Source organism: Phaseolus vulgaris, chromosome 4 (genome assembly GCF_000499845.2).
Source record: "Phaseolus vulgaris cultivar G19833 chromosome 4, P. vulgaris v2.0, whole genome shotgun sequence".
In the NCBI taxonomy this organism is placed as follows: Eukaryota; Viridiplantae; Streptophyta; class Magnoliopsida; order Fabales; family Fabaceae; genus Phaseolus; species Phaseolus vulgaris.
Genome location: NC_023756.2, coordinates 45,574,771 through 45,596,031, shown reverse-complemented (window position 1 = coordinate 45,596,031; position 21,261 = coordinate 45,574,771). Strand labels below are relative to the sequence as shown.

General features: G+C 30.3%; 2 long non-coding RNA genes across 2 annotated transcripts; both read left to right on the top strand.

The window, feature by feature from the left end:
• The first annotated feature begins 4,478 nt into the window (after positions 1 to 4,478).
• LOC137836537 (uncharacterized) lies at positions 4,479 to 5,139 on the top strand. Its single transcript, XR_011085322.1, has 2 exons — positions 4,479 to 4,607; positions 4,796 to 5,139. It is a non-coding gene; the product is annotated as an uncharacterized lncRNA (long non-coding RNA).
• A 3,984-nt stretch (positions 5,140 to 9,123) lies between these two features.
• On the top strand, positions 9,124 to 9,780 carry LOC137836536 (uncharacterized). The gene is made up of 2 exons (XR_011085321.1): positions 9,124 to 9,275; positions 9,473 to 9,780. It is a non-coding gene; the product is annotated as an uncharacterized lncRNA (long non-coding RNA).
• Positions 9,781 to 21,261: the final 11,481 nt, after the last annotated feature.

The following is a 21,261-nucleotide window of genomic DNA, read 5'->3' as shown; positions in this document are numbered from 1 at the left end:
GCTCCAAACCCACTACAAAAAATGTTAAGACATTTTGTCTCAAAATACCTGCTGTTACAATACTACTCAAAACTGTTACTCCAACATTATCCTTCTAATACAACCCAAAACATCACTTCATATATAACTTATAATGTGACTCTTGCTCACCATGGTTCATGTCTGCAACCGCTGAAGCCTAAAATTTCTCTGCAAGATTATCTTGTCTCCTAAGTTATAATATATGTGGCCCTACAATCAGCAAAAAGCCTAATACCTTCAACTCCTGTTTAGTCTCCAAGTTAGTAATGTATGCGGCATTGCAGTTAGCAAATTAGTTTAATCCCATATAGGTTTTGTACTTTGCATATTGAATGCAAAATTTGACGGGTTGGTTCAGTATTAGGAATATAATGAATAGAGGTACTTATTATTAGTGCACCATCTTAGGCACTGATCTGAAACCAACTCACTGTTAGGTCAGAGGGTTCTTCTGACATTCTTCATCTTCTGGTGATGTTTATTGTATATGTGTTTTGTAATGGCAGGTTTCAGGCACTTTTTCTTGGTTTGGGATTGGTTTGTGGTTATGTACTTGTTATCATAGTTTTTTATTGCTGGGTTTGTGTAGTTGCACCCCTTTAATTAGTATATAATTATCTTCTTTTTTGGGAAAAAAGTATTAGGTTTTGTCTATAAATCACACCAGGGACATATTTACTTGGGAGACTTAGGGATAATTGCCCTACAAATATGTATAAAAATATAATATGAAATACAATAGGTTTTGTTATTAATCTATTCAACATATAATTAGATTGTTAAGAAAATTGGGAGAAAAAAATACTGAAGTTATAAATAACTTCATATAATTAGGAATAAGAGAAGACCTTTGTTCTTGATGGACTTTGAAAAATAACAAAACAATACAACCCTAGAAAATATCACAATTAACTATTAGCAGTAAAAAAAAATTAGAAGGAGGCTTTTTAAGGAAAAATATCATCAACAAGATTAATAAAATAAGAAACAACAAATTTTTCAGTGCTAAACAACATAGGTAAAATTAATACAAATGAGTAAACTTGATGATGATGTTTAGAAAAAAGAGAAAGTGGATTTCGACTCAACTAGGCCCAATAGAGTGCAAAATAAAATCTATACCTAAACTGGCCCAACACGAATAAACTTATTTGCTGAAAAATAAATTTTGAAGAGAACTGCAATTAAATAAAGACAAAAAAATAAGCTAGAAAAACTATATTTTACTCTAATTATTTTATCTTGATTGCGAAAAAAATCAAAATAAAATTTATTATATTTACACATTTAAAAACACAAATATGTTTCATTGGAATTATGGTGGGTAAATAACACAAGAAAAAAACATTGTTGGTGGTTTGGAGCAACGAACAAAGTTTATTAATTTGGAAAATTTTTGAAAATTCCCTTTTATTTGAAAAAAATGTTCTACAAAAAAATAGATATGTATACTAATCATTCATAAAATAATCGTACTATGATGCTTCCACTAAAATTAAAATTGGTTATCTTATAATCAGTTATGTATTTCTCAATGAATATGAAAACAGTTTTTTAATTAAAATTAAGAACTTAAATATAAAAAATAAAATATTTGAAAATATTAGTTTATTTTTCTTAATTTAATAGTTAAATGAGTTACTTATGGAGCAATTGGTTGTTAGGATTTTCCACCTTTTGGTTTTGGATTCTTCTTCCTGCACCCCTACATATTTCTTCCTGCACCCTCACAATTTTTTAAATATCGAAACTGGCCTTAATCTTTTATTTGAAAAAGGACACCATAGTTACCAGAAATAGGGATATGGGAGTGTGCTACGGATTCATCAATCCAGAACTGAATATTTTTTTTTCCGGATGAGGGGATGTTTCAGAAGCAATTCTTCCATAAATTATTGATTTCTGGATTGCTGAATCTGGAAGCCTAATTCTGTTACGGATTCATGGATCTGGAATGCTTTTTTTTGAATTACGGATTTCTGAATCCAGAATGCATATTTCTGTTATGGATTGGTGAATCCGGAATGCTTTTTTTGAATGATGAATTTTTTTGAATGTGAAATGCATATTTTGAATTATGGATTGGTGAATCTGAAAGTTTACCGGAAATGCCAATCTGAAATTTTTCCGTATTCCATAATCCATAATGCAAAAAAATAAATACAGTTTAAGTGCATTTTAGGGTTTTAAAAAATAATAGGGACAATTTGGTCTTTGCATAATATTGTGGGGGTGTAGGAAGAAAAATGTAGGGGTGCAGGAAGAAACTGCCTTTGGTTTTTAGAGAAATGGGCTAGTCACTTTGAAGACAATTTTAGGCGGGATGTTGGAGAAGGGAAAGAAATTGATTTCTGGGAAGATAAATAGTTAGATAATTAGGTGCTTAGAATAAAGTATCGAAGACTATTTCTTATAATTAATGACAAGGATGCTAAAGTAAATCAATTGGGAAACTGGTACAATAATGAATGAAAAAGGAGGCTAAAATGGACGAGAAATCTATTTGAGTGGAAATTGAATTATCTAGTTCAATGGATGGATCAACTAGAAAATAGAGAGTTGGCTAAGGAAGGTGAGGATAAATGGTTATAGAAGGAAGGGTAGTTGATGACTTATACAGTTAAATTTGCTTATAAAGTGCTAAGGAAATTACGAAATAATGAACATAGGGTTATGTATGATTTTTTCTAGAAAATTAAGGTTTTACCATCAACTCAGGTAGTTGCATGGAGAGTGTTGCATAATAAAGTTGCAACTAGAGAAAATTTGACTAGGAAATGGATGATTCTAGAGACTAATATATGTGTAATGTGTGGGGTGGAGGAGGAGACAAATTCTCATTTGTTTTTCACATGTAGAGTGGCTTGTGGGATGACAACTTTCTTGGAGAAGAGGTAGAAGCTTGTGGGAAATAGAACATGAGTAAGAGTTGATGGTTAGTATTAATAGTATCACTCTAAACTTGAATTGTGACAGATGGACATGGGATGGGTGGGAAAAGGAGATTTTACAGTTAGATCTTCCTAAGCCTATATGCAGCAAAGGATTCCAGATTTGAGTTGTGAGGCGTTTTAGGAGTTCTGGAATACTGATAGTTGTCGTTTTGTTGTCAAATTAATATGATTCTAGAGTAGACTTGTCTAACACTAGAGAGATGATAGTATAATTGTGGTCAGATGACCCCAAGTCGTCTCCCAACAAATTCAATAGTGAAATTAGTAAACCATGTTTAAAATCTATCTACAAACAATAAAAGTTAGTAATAACAATAAAGATAAAAAAAAGGGTTGAAATAGCAGAAAATATAAAAGATATTTTAAAATAGCAATTAAAAAAATGGTTGATCCCAAGTTCTTCCACCATTTAATTCTTCACCAGTTCTATAAATATTAATATTTTTTATATCCTCCAATAAAGCTAAAACAGATTGAACATGCGCCAATTTGATTTAACTGAAACTCACCAGTGAAGCATGCGTCTACTAGTTTAATCAATACCCACTTTGTTCCATGAGTATACTCCATGGGAATGCTTTTTTCCTCCCTCTTGAATCATGCGCCCAAGAAATTAATTAGAACAATGCAAACTAACTAAGAAACCAAAGTTTAAGATAAGGAAGACTCTCAATCATGCATTCAAGTACAACCTCTCACAAAAACCAGTTTTCTAGGATATTAGACTATTAAAACAACTGCTATAGAGAATTAAAAATCAAAAATTTTAAACCTCAGAACTCAATGGGAAATTACAAAGAAAACAACCAAAAGATCTAAAATGTTATTTTTTTATTTTTTATTTTTTTGTTGATAAAAAAGTTATATTAACTAAATTAGATAATATCATATAGACTAAAAAATAATTGGTATCTAAATTAATTTATATTATCAATAAATAGTTTATAAATTAGTATCTAATTAATTACAAAGATTTAGCTATCAACTGTAAAATCTAATTAATTGATAACTAATTAAATAATAATTTAAAAATGATTTATTAATAATAAAAATTATTTTAAATATCAATAAATTTTTTACCTCTAAATAATATATACTTTATAAAAGTGATTAGTTATTTTTATCACTAAAATTAATTAAAATTTAATAAAAAAAATTTGTAATGGACCTTTAAACAATCGAATTCAACGCACCATTGTCGAAGCCGATTTGGTACCCTTGTGAAAACCAATAGCAACTCATTAGGACTTTTATGTTTTATATTACTAAGTCATATATTTTAACTTTACGACTACGCAATTTTTCTCATTTGATTATTGACTAGTCAAACTAACACTAATAGATCAGATTTTATTTTTCTCAATCAATCCCCGTCGTTTCTTGAGAAAAATCTTGGTGTTTTACCCTGTTACATTTTTTTCAATTAATTTAGTATGAAATCGAAGAAAAAAAGTTAGGGTTTTCTTCTCACATCATTATAAATTTTTCTCGATGTCTGATTCTGAAGCATAACTGGAACACTATCAAGTTTCAAGATGGTGGCTAACATGTTGAGTCTCTCATCAATCTCTCCACGTTTTCTTCTGTTCATCATAGCCTTTCTTTTGCTTTTGCAGCTGAGTTTTGGTTCAGGTTAGTCTTCCTAATGAATCATCAAAATACATAGAAGAATATAATCACGATCACTTCCACCACGTATCTGTCATGCATGCATGTTCATTATTTTTGGAGAAATTAGTGTATCTTCAAAACGTAGGGTTTTGTTGATTCTGGAAAAACACTTTGAACTGTTTACATCATCTTGTTGTTTTAATTTGCAGATCTGAATATGAGGAAACTGGGTGTGATGCCAACGCGACCTGGTTCACCATATCCAAACCCAGCACCAATGCCTGGAAAATTAGGGGCTCCATGACCTAGAAAATTTCATGTTGTTCTTGTTCCATATCAGTTAATTATAAATTTATTTTCTATTATATATATATATATATATTTAAATTTATCACATAAAAAATTGTATCTTAGATTTTTCAAATTATCATTTTCTATTTTTAAATTATGCAGTTATAATTCTGTGATAAAATAATAAATAAATAAATATTCACCTGTACTTTCTTTGGTATAATAGCAAGCTATATGTATGAATAATTTGGGATTTGAATCATGTTTGGGGGCAGAAAGTGAAGATCGTTTGATTCCAAACATATATTACTTCTTTCTGTTCATAATATTTGTGGTCTAAAAAAATTAACCCAGTAGATAAGTTTCGTTTTAATTTTTAATATAATATTATTATTTTTGTTGCAATCCCTAATAATATTAATGTAAACATCGAAAATAAAAAAAATAAGTTAACGATGATAAGACTAATTCTGTATCTTGTTTCTTTTTTATTTATTTACTATTAATTTTTCTTAGTATGTTTAAAATAAACCTGAAATAACTAATAGTAAATGAATGAAAAAGAGTCTGTCGCTATTTGTCAGGTTTTTTGGGCTTCTGTTTTTTGTCAACATAAGCCTTATTGGCTCGTAACCTTCAAAATATGTATAAAAAAGTATTGCTATTGGCACCCACAGAACTACTAAAACCCCTAATTTTTCAGAAGTCTATATTGCATATTTAATCAAGATATTCAAGTGAAATATTCATATTTAATATTTACGTTATGCTGCACCTTCATTCTCTACTGCACTCTTTGAAAGAAAGAATAAAAAAACTCATTATTTAATTGACTGCCTCATCTTATATGATATGAGTACAGTGCTTGCTTTAAGTATAAATGATAGTCATATAGAAGATGTGTATATCTTTATCCATAGCCCTGCTACAATCTTCTCCTTAGAAACTTCTCTTAGCACCTTGTCATCAACAATTGCACCATAAGCCTTCTCCAATAACATGTCCTTCTTGACCATGGTTCTGTCAAACTTGTATTCACCTTCCAAAGCTTGAAGGAGACCCTATTGAACTATAAGGGAACACATTTCAATCGTGATAACCCAAAATCATTTGAGCTAATGAGTTTCTCAACCTCATACTTTGTGGAAGTCATGATGATTGAGATTCATTCGCTCCGCCTTCACTACACCAGTTTGTAAGGAAAAAAAAAAACCCACAATTCACTAGACTGTCTAACACTCACAAATGATAGACGATAATGAAAAAATCGCAAAAGTAGATAGAAGATAATCAAGAAAAGGTAAACGAAGAACCACACAAAGAAAATTTATGTGGTTTAACCGAGACCCGTTATACGTCCATGGTAAAAAATTAATTTGAGATTACAATACGAAGTCGGTTTTACTAGTGAACTTTCAACTCATGAAGATAACTATTTATTATAAGGTCCTATATATACAAAATAAAGTTGTCTAACTAACTTCCGAAAGAGGACGCACTAAACATTTGCAAAATCACGTGCATAGTGATTTGGTTAGGAGTGTGAAATCCCAATTGATGTTAAAAGTCAAACTGATACAGTAGACGAACTAGCCAGAAGCTCTGGTCAAGATAGATGATCTTGATTCACTAGACACTTTAACCTCTGGACAATTTCAAAAATTTTGAACATAAATTTTATTCCACTAGTGCAAAAACGCTTATTTATGACAGCTAATATACAACATTTTTTTTTTATCAGCAAATAGCAATGAAATTAAAAGGGATCACTTCAGGGGTGATCCAACCCTTATACAGTAAAATGATGTTCACAAATTACCTTTCTAACTACAAATCAGCTAACAAAACCTCCTACAGTCAAACCCATCTCTATCAAAATAACAAAGAATAACAAAGATCAATCCTCATATCAAAACTAAATTGAATGCATACAAACCAAAGGTTCAAGACACCAATCAGAGAATGAGAAATTAGCTGACGGTACCTTTGAAGAAATCCAGGACCAAGCCTTAATTTGTGCAAAGAGAACACCTCAATGTGGTCAACCACTCCACCTTTAAATAAACAGTTGTTCCTATGCCTCCAAATTTCACTAATCAATGCTATCCACATATTACTCATAATAAGATTAATTGAAGTGGGTGCATCCAGAATCTTGAAATGTTCAAAATGAGACCTAGGATCCATAAAATCGACAGATCTTACTCCTAACCAATAATAACAAAGATTCCAAATTAACCAAGCAACTCTACATTCGCAAAACAAATGATTTGTTGACTCCTCATACCTCCTACACAAGCAACACAAATTACTCTCAATCCCGATTCCTCTTCTCTCCAGATTAATCTTACAAGCAACCTTGTTTTCCATCACTCTCCAAGCTGTGACATGTGCTGAGGGAAGCGCCTTAATTTTCCAGAAAAAATTATATCTTCTTGAGACTTCCTCGCTTCCTTCTCCCCTTAAAAACCCATAAGCAGACTTAACTGAAAATTCTGTTGACCCACTATCTTTCCAAATCCATCTATCCACTGTTTCCATCTCAAGCATCTTATTAGAGATCAACTCTAAGAGTTGACTTTCTTGCTCCTCTTCCCAAGCAAACAGACCTCTTCTCCACCTTAATTTCCACTCCCAGGCATTGTCTATCAAAACGCGGTGACATTTTTTAAATTAAAACGAGTAGATAGACAACGATTGTAAGAGGAATCATTGTCTATGTAAATCACAGAGGGAATATACAGCATTTTTATAATCATTGTATATACTCTCGTTATTACCCTAATTCAAAGCTCCGTGTTACTTACGCTTTCTTCTCTGCATTTTCTATCTTCTTCTTCGCACTCTCTCTTCAACTCTTTTGAACGTTCTCTTTACTCGTTGCCTTTGTAAGTTCTTCCTACCCTCATTGTTTATTCTTCCTCCATTCTTCCTATTGGTTCATTTTTCATTCTTCCATTGGTTCATTGTTTAAGGTTCTTGTTCATTATTCCACCACCGCACTCCACTTTCCCTCCACCACCGCCGCTGCCTTTGTAAGTTCTTCCTACCCTCATTGTTTTTCGTTCTCATCTTATTTTTCCTTCATTCTTCCATTGGTTCATTGTTTAAGGTTTTTGCGCTCCACTTTCCCTCCATCGTTGTCGCTGCTATCACTGCTGCCCTTCACCACCGTCGCTGCCATTACCTTGAGGTTGATGTATTTTTTTAAAAAATAATTTTTTTTATCTATATGTGACTTATAGACGGTAGTTCTAGAACAACCATCGTCTATATCTCAATAGAATAGACTACATGCTAATAGACATCAGTTTTGAAACTATTGTCTAATTGCTAAAAAAATCATTGTGTTTGACTTTTTCTGCACTAGTTCGTCGATAAATTTTTTTTATTGAACCAAATCATCATTGATGGTAAGAGTTTGTATTGAAGAAGAAAGTATGCATTGCCAAGTTTCTCATTTCAATGAATTGCCATATCTATTGTCACGTCTTTGTCAATTGTCAATTGCCAAGGTCGGTTTTCTCCATGTTTACATCATTAGCGTTTCTATTTATGGTAGAACTGAGGGGTGGAATGTTTAGTATGTATATCTCGTAAGTCATGAAAAATTTTGCGTTTTAGGAAAAGAAATGTTGAATTGGTACGTTACCAGTCCATTTCACGTAAAATTAAAATGCTAGTAACTAAATAATGAAAAAGAAAATGAATGGCAAGACCAATAATAATTAATTGAGTTTTGAACAATATTGTAACGTATAAACACTAAATGCTTAATCACTACTCCAACTTATTAGGTTTAAATATTAATATTGTTTACATCAATATATTGACAGAGAGAAAGAAGAAGAAAAAGGAAGAGATGATAAGAAATAATGAAGAGAGAAGGGAGAGAACTAAGATAGTGTGATAAGAGTAAAAAACAATGCTAGAGAAAAAGGAAAAATTAATCAAAATTTTACTTACCAATTTTAAAATCTAATTAGTAGAAATTTTTTTAGTGTCTTAAAAAATATTCTTATGAAAACCAATAGCCACTCATTTGGACAACCAATAGCAACTCATTAGGACTTTCATGTCTTACAATACCAAGTCAAATATTTGAACGTTACGATTACGCAATTTTTCTCATTTGATTATTGACTACTAAAACTAATTACTAATACACCTGATTTTATTTTTCTTCATCAATCCCCGTCGTCTCTTGCGAAGAAAAAAAGTTAGGGTTTTCTTCTTACGTCATTATAAATTTTTCTTGATTTCTTATTCTGAAGCATGTCTCACACACACTATCAAGTTTCACCATGGCTAACAGCTTCAGTCTCTCATTAATCTCTCCACGTTTTCTTCTGTTAATCGTAGCCTTTGTTCTGCTTTTGCAGTTGAGTTTTGGTTCAGGTTAGTCTTCGCAGTGAATCATGAAAATGCATAGAAGAATATAATCACGATCACTTCCACCACGTATCTGTCATGCATGCATGTTCATCTTTTTTTTTTTTCTGGAAAAATGAGTGTATCTTCAAAACGTAGGGTTTTGTTGATTCTGGAAAAACACTTTGAACCGTTGACATGATCTTGCTGTGTTTAATTTGCAGATTTGAATATGAGGAAACTGGGTGAAATGCCATCGCCACTTTCTTCACCAGATCCAAATTATCCAGCACCATTGCCTGGAATAGTGCTACCCGTGACCTAGAAAATTTCATGTTCTTCTTCTTCAATGGACCACACCACACCACATCATTTTAAATTATGCAAATAAATAAATAAATATTCAACTGAACTTTCTTTGATATAATCGCAAGCTATATGTATGAATAATTTGGGATTTGAGTCATGTTTGGGGGAAGAAAGTGCAGATCCTTTGATTCCAAACATATATTACTTCTTTCTGTTCATAATATTTGTGGTCTAAACAAATTAATCCAGTACATAAGTTTCGTTTTAATTTTTTTGATATAAATATTATTATTTCTGTTGCAATCCCTAAAAATATTAATGGTAAACGTAAAAAAAAAAAGTTAACGATGATAAGATTAATTTTGTAACTTGTTTCTTTTTTATTTATTTACCATTAATTTTTCTTAGAATGTTTAAAATAAACCTGAAACAACTAATAGTAAATGAATGAAAAAGAGAGGGCAACTTCTTCCTACACCTTTACAAATTTCTTCCTGCACCCTATTATTTTTGGAGAAGACTATTTTGCCCCCTTTAAAAAATAACTTTGGATTATTCTTTCTAAAATATTTTCGGAACATCTTTTCCAAATGAATTCCAGCTTTATCAATCTGGAAATAAAAAAATATGGTTCCAGAATGATTTTTTTGTCTTTTGGATTTTCTATTTCAAAATATCCTTTACTTACAAAATCACTATTTCGGAAACATCTAAAACTGTAAAGGGTGATTTCGGTATATTTGAAGAATGTAGGATTTAGGAAGAAAAATGTAGAGGTGCAGGAAGAAATTGCCAAAAAGAGTCTGTCGCTATTTGTCATGTTTTTTGGGGTCAAGAGAAAGATATCGGGCTTGTGTTTTTGTCAACATAAGCCTTATTGGGTCATAACCTTCAAAATGTGTATAAAAAAGAATTGCTGTTGGCACCCGCAGAACTACTATTAAAACCCTCCAATATTTCAGAAGTCAATTGAAATATTCTTTATTGCACTATTTGAAAGAAAGAAGAAAATAGCTCACTCTATAAAATTCATTTTAAAAACTATCTTCTTTGAGAAATTATGTTCTAAAAAACTTATTCTAAAACATATTTTATGTGTTCTAGAAAATTTGTTATTGAAAACACATTTAAGAAATTTCGCTTCTGAAGGTATATTCATATATGTTCTGAGAAGTTTGTTTTAAAAAACTCATTATTCTGTGTTTTTTTTTTTAAATATTTTGAAAAATTTATTTCAATGGTCCAAAAGTTCTGTTGGTGAAAATTATGTTCCAAAAACTTTAAAAATCTTATTATGTAAGATTAGTAGAATGGGTAATCCAGAAGTCACTTTTACAAATGGGGTTGTAGTTAGAAACTATGAGGAGGTGCAGGTAGTAAAAGCTAATATCTAATTCAACAGTGGACCCTTATGAGAGATGAGAATAACAAAGTATATGCTATGAGAGATGAGGATAATAAATATAAATAAATTCACTTTTAAATAGTGTAGATTAAAAAATAAATACACTTAATTTTAAGTGGTAACGTGACTATTAAATTTTTTATTATAATTATCCATTTATATTTACACCACACAACTTTTCTAATTCTTGTTTTCTTATAATATGGAAAACATATATTACCATAAGATAACCATTTCTAACATTATTGCTTAGATCTTAAAATGGAGACAAAACAACAACGCTATATTTATTGCTTAGAAGGAAATTGCGATTATTATACTAACTTATACTCGCCTATTTTTTTTAAAATAGACATTTATCTTCATTGTATTTTCAATAAAATGATACTTGTTCTTACAAAAAGGACTAAGAACACTCGAACCAAAATGACAAGATGACCTCTTATACAAATCTTCCGGTCTCGGGCTGGACTCTCGGTTTTCTCTTGGGCTGAACTACTTCTCGGGCTGGACTCTCGGTTTCCTCTTGGGCTGAACTACTTCCTAGGCTGGACTCTCGGCTACTTTTTCCGGCTGCTCCTCTCGGCTGGTATTCCTCACAGGTGGGGGGGTGTACCTGCAAGTCGCTCCGATGCCAAAGTCAGAAATAATTTAATGGTTTTCAGATAAAATCACTCTTACCTTTTTCTTATGCTGACCTCCTATTTATAGGGTTTCGTTAATGGGCCTTCTACAGTACTTTTGGACTTTCTTTTTACACCCTTTTATTATTTTTACACCCTCTTGTGCAAGTTTCTTCTTTAAATTGGGCTTTATTATAATTTATATTATCCTTTCAGGTTTCGGTCCAGACCTCTCGGTTTTAACTTATCATTTTTGTTATTTAACATGTAGTTCTCGGCCTATACCTCTCGGTTTTAGGCTACCAGTACAATACTCATATTCTATACCAATCTTAAAATAATATCTAATTTAATTATTATAATGATTAATTATTTTTGTTCTTTGAAAATAATTTTTATTTATTGAAAAGCAGTTGTTACTCTCTGACTCCATGCATGTGGTGGTGTTGCTTGTAGACCTATAGTTGAGTTTCACTTTGAGAGTATTTAACAGTAACTTTGTCTTCTACCAGCAATCATTATTCTGTGAAGGGAACCAGTTATGCAGACATGGTAGCAAAACTTGGAGCTTCCAACCAAAATCATTTAGGACACAGAACTCTCCATCAAAACCTTAACACATCCTAAGTGTTACTATGTTTAAGTAATTTCTGTATTAAAAGAGGGAACTATTAGAAGGAAACAAAATTAATTATAAGTCATTTTTTTATATTTATCTTTTATGAAAAAGTTCAGAGCCTTAATCTAACTTAATAGAAAAATTATTATCTCTTACAATATTAAGAATTCAGATTGGTATTTATCTTTTAAAAAAACATTTGGTCATTTATATTTAAATTTGTGTCAATTTTTTTTTTTTTTGAAGTAGTTATAGTTTTTTCAGTTTAAGTGGAATTTGTGATTATTTTTAATTTATTTAAGACATATTCACCTATATAAAACTATGAATAGTGAAATTCATATATGAAAGCTCACTTCCACAAACAACTAAAAACAATAATATTTGATTTTTCAATTTTTTGCTTGTTTTATAGGACTCATTTCTATGTGATTTGCATAGTGTTTATTTAATTTGAATATTGTTTTTTAAAATACCAAACTAAAACCTATAAATAAAGCATTAAACAATTAACCTTAAATTATTGAATTTTATATGAATAATTTGTTATAATATTAATTGAAACAAACTAACTTGACTATTTGTATTTGATTAACTAATTATTTGAATCTTATATAAAGAACCAAGGATAAAATGAGAACGAGTCAATTCTGAATCTCAATGTAATGATGCATGTCTGGACCACACACACATCATAAAATATTGCAGTTTAGATTCTTTCTCCCTTTCCATTCTTTTATCACACAATTTATGCAGAAATGTTCTTTTAAAAAAATACTTGTAATTTTAGCAAAATTATTTTGACTTACTTTGTTTCATTGTGTGTTATCTAAAAATTTAGAACAATAACATCTTAATATGATATTTTTTAGTATATATACTATCAATTTGTTTAAAAAAAATTAAATAAACGGTCACTATTATTGAAAATATAAATAGTCATAAAAATTTAAAGTTTTGAAAATTTATTCTAGGCAAAACATGATATATATATTTTAAAATTAAATTTAAATTGATAATGAAATTATTAACGTTTAGTCTACATAAACAATTAATTTTTTATTTTAATTGACGTAAGTGCACTGGACGAAAGATTGAATGGTATGTTACTTATATGAAAAGGAAAATAAATGAGTGTGATATTGTAAAGTTTAGTAAGTGAAAAAAAAAACATTAGGTGTGAAATAATTTTTTTTTTCTTTTTTGAATTTGTGCGAGTTGAGACTTGATCCTAGTTTTGTATTTTTTTTTCAATCTCTACAAGTTGGAGACTCAACCTTAGATTTCACTCCATTTTCGTTTTCATGATGAATTTCTACCTCGATTTCTTTGATTTTGTGTTGTATTGGTTGAGGTTTGTGTTGTGTTGTTTTCAATTCTCAACACAAATTTTGTTTTTAAAGATTTAGTCCTAATGACCGCGTTCCTGATTTCGGTGGTCTGAGAGAGCTTTAGAACAATTTTGTTGTGGAAATTTAAGGTTACTTTTACTATATTTTTAAAAAATTAAATTAATGTAATATATTTTTAGCGTTTTAACGAAAGAGAAGTTAAAAACATTAAGGCTGTGTTTGGATCCGAGTGAATACTATTCATTCGAATTGGAAGGCAATGATTTGCAGGAGAATTTCGCGTTTGTTTCTGGTCAATTACGAAGAATGAAAAGAGCTGATTAGTGGAAGAAGAAGGAATTGACATCCTGCGCCAATGCAAAGAAAAGCAAAAAATTAGGAAGAATATAATATAATATAATATAATAATACTAATAAACTAATATATTTATATAATAATAATATAAATATATTTATATAATAATATAAATATATTTATATAATAATATAAATATATTTATATAATAATTTAAATATATTTATAAAATAATAATAAAAGAAATAAATTAATAATATAAATATAAAAATTATGAAATAATAATAATATACATAAAATTAAAAATAATAATAATAATATAAAAAATTAATAAAATTATAAATAATAATAATTAAAATAAATTTACTAAATAATAATATTAACAATAAAAATATTAAATATTAAATAAATTTAAGCAATAAAAATATTTAATAATATTATTAATAAATATAAATACTAATAATTAATAATAATAAAAAATTATTTATAATAAATAAAAAAATATACAAAATTATAATTACTAAAATTTATTTTTCCTTTTTAAAAATTAGGATAAATTTATAAATTTACATTCTAATATTTTAAAAAATTAAAAATCTTCCTACATACATCACATCACTTACAAACTTTAATAAACTTTCTCCACAAATTCACTCTACATATACCTTAATCCAAACAACAAAACTTTCCTCACGTCAAATCACTTCAAATTCACTCTCTTAAATCCTCTCATTTCTCCTTCCTAATCCAAACACATCCTAAGATGACCAGCTTATAAATGGTGGGAGTAGAGTAGGTTTTTAAAAAGAGAGTTTAGTGACATAGCATACATTTAAGTAATATCTTTTGCTAAAAGGATGGGTAATTTCACTTTGAAAATATTACTATATAGTCTTTTAACAACATCAAATTCAGGGTACAAGACATTATATATTTTGAGGAGTGGTGTGCAAATTGACATTGAATTACAGCTTTTACAGTGTTATTATAAATAAAGAGGTTAGTCAAACTTAATACTACATTTCTCATGTAATAATAATAGGCAACTAGCAACTTTCTCTTAATTAATTATGCAGAATGTTATAGCTTTTATAGAAAAATATATGATATTATGTTTAACTTTAGTTTGAAAATTCCAAATAAACACTATATTTTTATTTTTTTTACATAAATTGAACCTATATCATTGGATGTAAGAAAGACATGTCAATTTTTCTTCCTAAACACTTGTCTCCACATTGGATCAAGAATAAGGTTAGAGGATAAAAACTGCTAATTCATATAGATCCATCGAACAAAACATATAGATCATTTAATACAACAGTTAGTATGTTTTTTTTTATCAACAATAAACTATTAAATTAAAGTGATTCACTTAAGGGGTGATTTAATTTTATAATATCAATCTAAAATTTGACCAAATAATGTATACACAATGCTTATAAAAGAAAATTAATATCAATTTTGTTATTTTATTTTTTATAGAATTAAATGGTTTTTTTTTTATCAGCAATAAAAAATCAATAAATGAGAACCACTTCAGGGGGTGGTCCAACCCTTTTACAAACACACATACAATTTAACTCCTAACTCGACACCCAAAACCGCCGGTCAAAAGACCAACCAAACCAAGCGCTAACTAGCTTTACCGAATCAGCCGTATACAGGCCAAAGGATCCAGAACCCAACAGGGATAGGACAAATAAACTTCGTGGGACTTTGCAGCAATCCAAGACCACACCTTTACTTGTGCAGAGGCAAAAACTTCTAACACATCTGCCACTCCTCCATTAAAGACGACCGAGTTCTTATGCTTCCAAATTTCACTCACAATTCCAACCCAAATTGCCCCCCAAACATCATTAACCAAAACAGATGCCTGACTCAACCTGAATTGAATAAAATTTTGCATTGGATCTGAATGGATTACGAACGACACTCCAAGTCACTCAAAGCAAAGACACCATACCCTCCAAGCAAAGTCACAAACGGCGAACAAGTGACTCGACGACTCATCGACCTTTCCACACAAGCAACATACAGGATTTTCATGGTAATATATTTTTTTATACTTTTTAGTTATTTGTTTTTTTACACAGTTGTCTAGTTTTTATTTTCTCTACCAGTATAAATAAAATGAAACATTTTAAGGATATAAAACTTTTATACTAACAAAAAAGAAAATAAGAACACAAAGGATATGAAGCATAACAGTTAATATCTTGGCTTACTTCCCAACGAAATAAAAATCCTAACAGAATAAAACTAACTACCCTCTACCCTTGACTTAGTATTATTTTTTATATTCTCAACAGCCTCCACTACTCTCCCTCATCCTCCTTTCCCTATTTGCCTTACCATATACACTTCCCTGCTATGGATACAAGATTATTTGTAGAAGAAAACTAACATAATCAAATTGTAGTTTTCTTATTTCTAATTGGTTTTTTCTCAAGGGTCTAGCTTTTATTAATTGTTTGATTTTTAGACCTAAAATAAGTATAATATTTATATATATATTAAATACTTTAACTTTAATTTTAACATAAAAAAACGAAAATATTCATTATCAGATCTTTTGCTTTTTTGTTTTCTTTTTTTTTTCATCTCCTTTTTACAATAGAGCTACATATCATCATTAGTTTTAAAGTCTTTTTTTTATAAGAATTAATGCTCCCACTCACCATGAGGAGCTATCTCATGGAATATATAGTCATGGAATCTGAATTCCCTTCACTTGAATTAACACATGCAACTCCAATACTATACCTTTCTTTAATAATCTCTCATCCATGATTTTGTGGGGACTGCATACTGTTTCAATTCCAACTACTTCTTTCTTTAAGAACATGCGAAGTAACAGTCTTCTCTTTGTTAAACACTTATAAACGTGTGCATCAACAATTTCTTAATTAAAACACACTCATTATTGTTTTCTAATTACAACTTCTAGCTACTGTCCTTTCAATGTAACAGTTGAGCAATCAAAGTCTCTAATGGATGTTACTTAAAAGAGCTCGATTCATTGCATTCCGTTTTCAAAATAGAACCATATTCTTTACAGTCAAACTGTTCTTGAATAAGAAAAGATCAGAAGACGAGTTCTGCAGTTTTCTCATCACATTCCATAATGATAATATAATAATAAGATAAATTAAAATTTATGATTACAAAGAGTTTGTTAGATCTATAAGACCACTCACTATCAGACTGTTGGACCATCCATAATATATAATTATACACACGAATAGATAGTTTTAGCGTGAGGACAAACCTCATCTTATAAGACGACATTATAAGGTTGAATTACACATTATTCCATCAATTTTAATTTATATTAGTCTTATGATTATCAAAATTAACTATAATATACAAGAACTATATATATATAGGTTTTTTCCGTATGTTTTGTCCATAAGTATATTGCATAGCCACCACCATATTGGGGATGGAATTTAGATAGTGGGAAGACCCCACTTGATCTGTTGCCATCATTTTCCTTTCAGATTTGATTTAGATTGAACAGTTTAATTCCCTTACTAGTATGGTCTAAAACTTGCATGCGAAGTGGTTTAATTAAACCCTAGGGTTCATCATCATCAATTCTCTTCCCTCATTCTCATTCCCTATCCTTCACCACAACTGCACATGCAAATGTTCCGTTATCTGCTAGTTAGCCATTACTGAAAAGTACTTTTTATATTCTGAATGCCCTGTGGCCTTAACAATTCGTGTAAATCCCAATTCGTGGTGTAAACGCTATCTATGATTAGTGGTTTTCAAAGATACCAACCATAATTCCACCAAAAGCCACCACCAAGATATTTGCAACAATAATGAGATGCTGTTTGGTTAGTTTTTGTTCTAGTTTCTGACTCACCCCAACTTTTTCCCACTGAGAACCTTTTTTTGGTCAATCAAGTTGGTGATATGGCACCCAAATGAAAGAAAACCCTAAGAAATGACCACACGTGAAGAATCGTCCTAAACCCAAAAAGGGAAAGTCCAAAAGGTTCCAAAGAGATATAAGTCTTCTCCAATGGCAGACCAGCAGTGTCCACATTCTGTGGCAGCTTATATGGTCTCTGATTCCCAGCCACTGAGAGGAGACATCATGAGGAAAGACGGTATGGGGTGATGACAGGTGTTTAACATAAACCACTTTCTATCTTACTTTAATTATGCAATCCTCACTTTTATTTTTCAGATCTAGCAAGTTTTTCCATTTGCTAATGCAAGTGTGCACTAGAAAAGATAAGAAATCTGTGATGCTCTTCATCTTCTCCATGCTTCCTGACATGTTGCATCTTCTGAGAATATCCTTCTCCCACTGCCAAACACCCCCCTCTCTTATCTGTGTCATGCATATGATTCATAAATGTTGTTGTACTCTTTTCGAATTCATAATCTTTATATAATAATATTGATGATGATGTTAATAGTTAATGCCTTGACAGTTTTATGATTACTCAGAGATCACTGGTCCTCACATCAAAAAGATATGATCATAACTTCGGTAGAGTGACAGCAAATTCCAATAGTTGGCTTGCATGGATGAGAAAATGACCCATGAAGTTGAAAACTTCTCAGCCAATTGAAATCAATAAACTAAGGTTTTTTATTTATTTAAAAAAACAATAAATAAAATAGAGGTATTTCTCAACTTTCATATAAAATCAGCCTAAATCATTCATCAAAACTCTAAACAGAAACCATAAACAAAAATAGAGGAACAAAGTTGACAACCATAAAAAAATCTCACATTTAAAAAAAAATCACCTACAATTTTCTAGCAAATCTTATACATACTAAAGACTCAACACTATAAACAGAATACGAAAAACTTTTGGAATTCACTCATGATCAATAAACTAAGGTCAATCGCAATATAAACATGCAAGCCATCCATTTCAATTAAAATATTGCAAGAAGTGTGTATGTAGTTTGAGCTACAACATTAAACTTTTTTCTTTATAAAAATATTATTATTATTATTATTATTATTATTATTATTATTAATATTATAATAATTATTAATTTAGAAATTAGTTTATAAATTTTATTAATAATAAAAATTATTTTAGATATTAATAATTTTTTATTTTTAAAATAATATTTAATTTAGTTAATATAGTAACTAATTATATTTTATTCTTAAGATTGATTTTTATTTTAATGATTTTTTTTTTATAGTTATACGTCAAATAACATAAGATGAAATATGTAACAACGTACTAATAGAAACTTTTGTCACGCTAGAGGAACAATGAATGTGATATTGAAAGGCATGTTTTGGAATATTTCTCTAACCTCTAAGCTTCAGAAAATTACATTTCCTTTAATAATCTTATTAGTCTGCTTGATGAATCTGATAATGTTATGTTCTCCAATATTCCTCTCTTTGATGAGCTAAAAAAAGCCGATTTTCTTATCTCAAGTTTCAAGGTGTTGATCAAGTTAAAGACCCTAGGCCTATCGCAGTTGCTAACTTCAGTTTCAAAACTTGTTGATAGGTTAAATCTCATTGCACCACGGATAAGTATCACAGACAACATTTGTGTTGCTTCTTAATCCATAAATCTGCTTGATCATTGATCAGTGTATTGAGGTTGATATCAAAAAAGCGTTTGATACCTTCAATTGACACTTCTCGATGAAGCTTTTGGTTTTGGAAATACGTTCTTGGATTCGTCTTATCCTTGAGCCATACTTGGTTATAACAGAAGCTTCTTCTTCCTATGGCTAGCCCTAGAGCTGCTCTCACTTCAACTCATAGCCTGATGATTTCTTTATCTTTTTTCCGGGCTACTATGAACAATTAACAGTCTTGTGCGGTTGTTTAGACTTTATGATGAAGTCTTCGGTCAGTTGATCAGCAAAGATAAAGGTCTGTTTATTGTGACATTTTAACAAACAGTTGTGTCAAGTTTAAAGCAAGCTCTAGGATTTGATCGTGGCTTTCCTTTGATGCATATTGGAGTTCCTCTCTTTGAGGGTATTCTTAGTAGACAACACTTTAGATATATTACTAGTGTTCCTCTTGGAAAGGTAAGATGTTGTCCATCATTGTAAAGAGTACAACTAGTCAATACTTGTCAATACTTGCCATGCCATGTAAGTGGTGATTCACTTTACAATATGTACTCACTTTATTACTACATGTACTCACACTAGTGAAAAAGAAGAAAAGAGCGCTCTTTATTTAGTGCGGCTCTGCGCTTAAACGCATTCGTAAACAACGCGGTGACATTTTTGAAATTAATTTGATTTACAAATGCGGTTGTTTGTATAATCGCATTTGTAAATCAAAAAGCTTGATTTACAAATGCGGTTTTTACGTTTAGCCGCATTTGTAAATGCTTTTTACCCTAAATATTTTTACGCGCCTCAACAGTTTCGTAGTTTCTTTCAGTTCTATCGTTTGCGTTGTTCATCCTTTTCGTTTGCCTCTCGTTTGCACACTTCATTGCATTGTTGGTCGAATGTACATATATTGATTCCAGAGGTTCGCTTTCTTCCTTTCAATCTTCACATTGACTTTCGTTTTTTTAATGTCTTTCGTTTCCTTCCATTGTTGGTCGAAGGCACTATTCCATTGGCTCTCCGTTGCTGTTCCACCACTGCTTCCGCTGCCGATGCCGCCGTTGTTCCTCTTGCTCCCCTACCACTCTTCACCACCAACTTGGTTCACGCACAAGGTTGATTTTTAAATTTTTAAATTTTTTTTTGCATTTTTTTGATTTTGTTTTATGTATTATAATTTATTGTGTATTTTAAATTTTATATTATTTAGTATTTGTTATATTTTGAATTTGTATGTTTTTTAGGTCTCATTGCTAGTCAGATTGGTAATGAACCTTTTCCAGTTCCGTGGGATGATACATTTTTTAAAATAAACATTGAACTGCCACTGATGATGTACAACACATATTTATTAGAATTTATATCTGGGAATCAGGAGCTCAATATAAGTATAATTCAATTTTTTATGATGTAAGTATTTTTACCTATTATTCAATTTACTTTATGTTAAATTATTATTGATTATGCTTTAACTAAAACCTTGTAGGTTTTTGCATAGATTTTGTATCACTGAGGGGAAGGAAAATGTGTATGGATTCTTAGATCCTGCATATACTAATCCCGTTGGACCAAGGTCATTTGAGACTCAAGCATACATCACTAACACCGTGGAAAAAGAGGGAAAACAAATTTATTTATGCCCTTATATTAATGAGTATGTTTAATTATATGTAATCAATTATTACTATTTCATGTTTTAAATATTTACTAACTCTTTTCATGGATGATATAGGCATCATTGGCAGTTACTTGTCATATCAATGGTTGATAAGACTGTTGTGTGGTTTTGTTCCCTACACAAGAATATTCTCACAAAATTTAAGGATA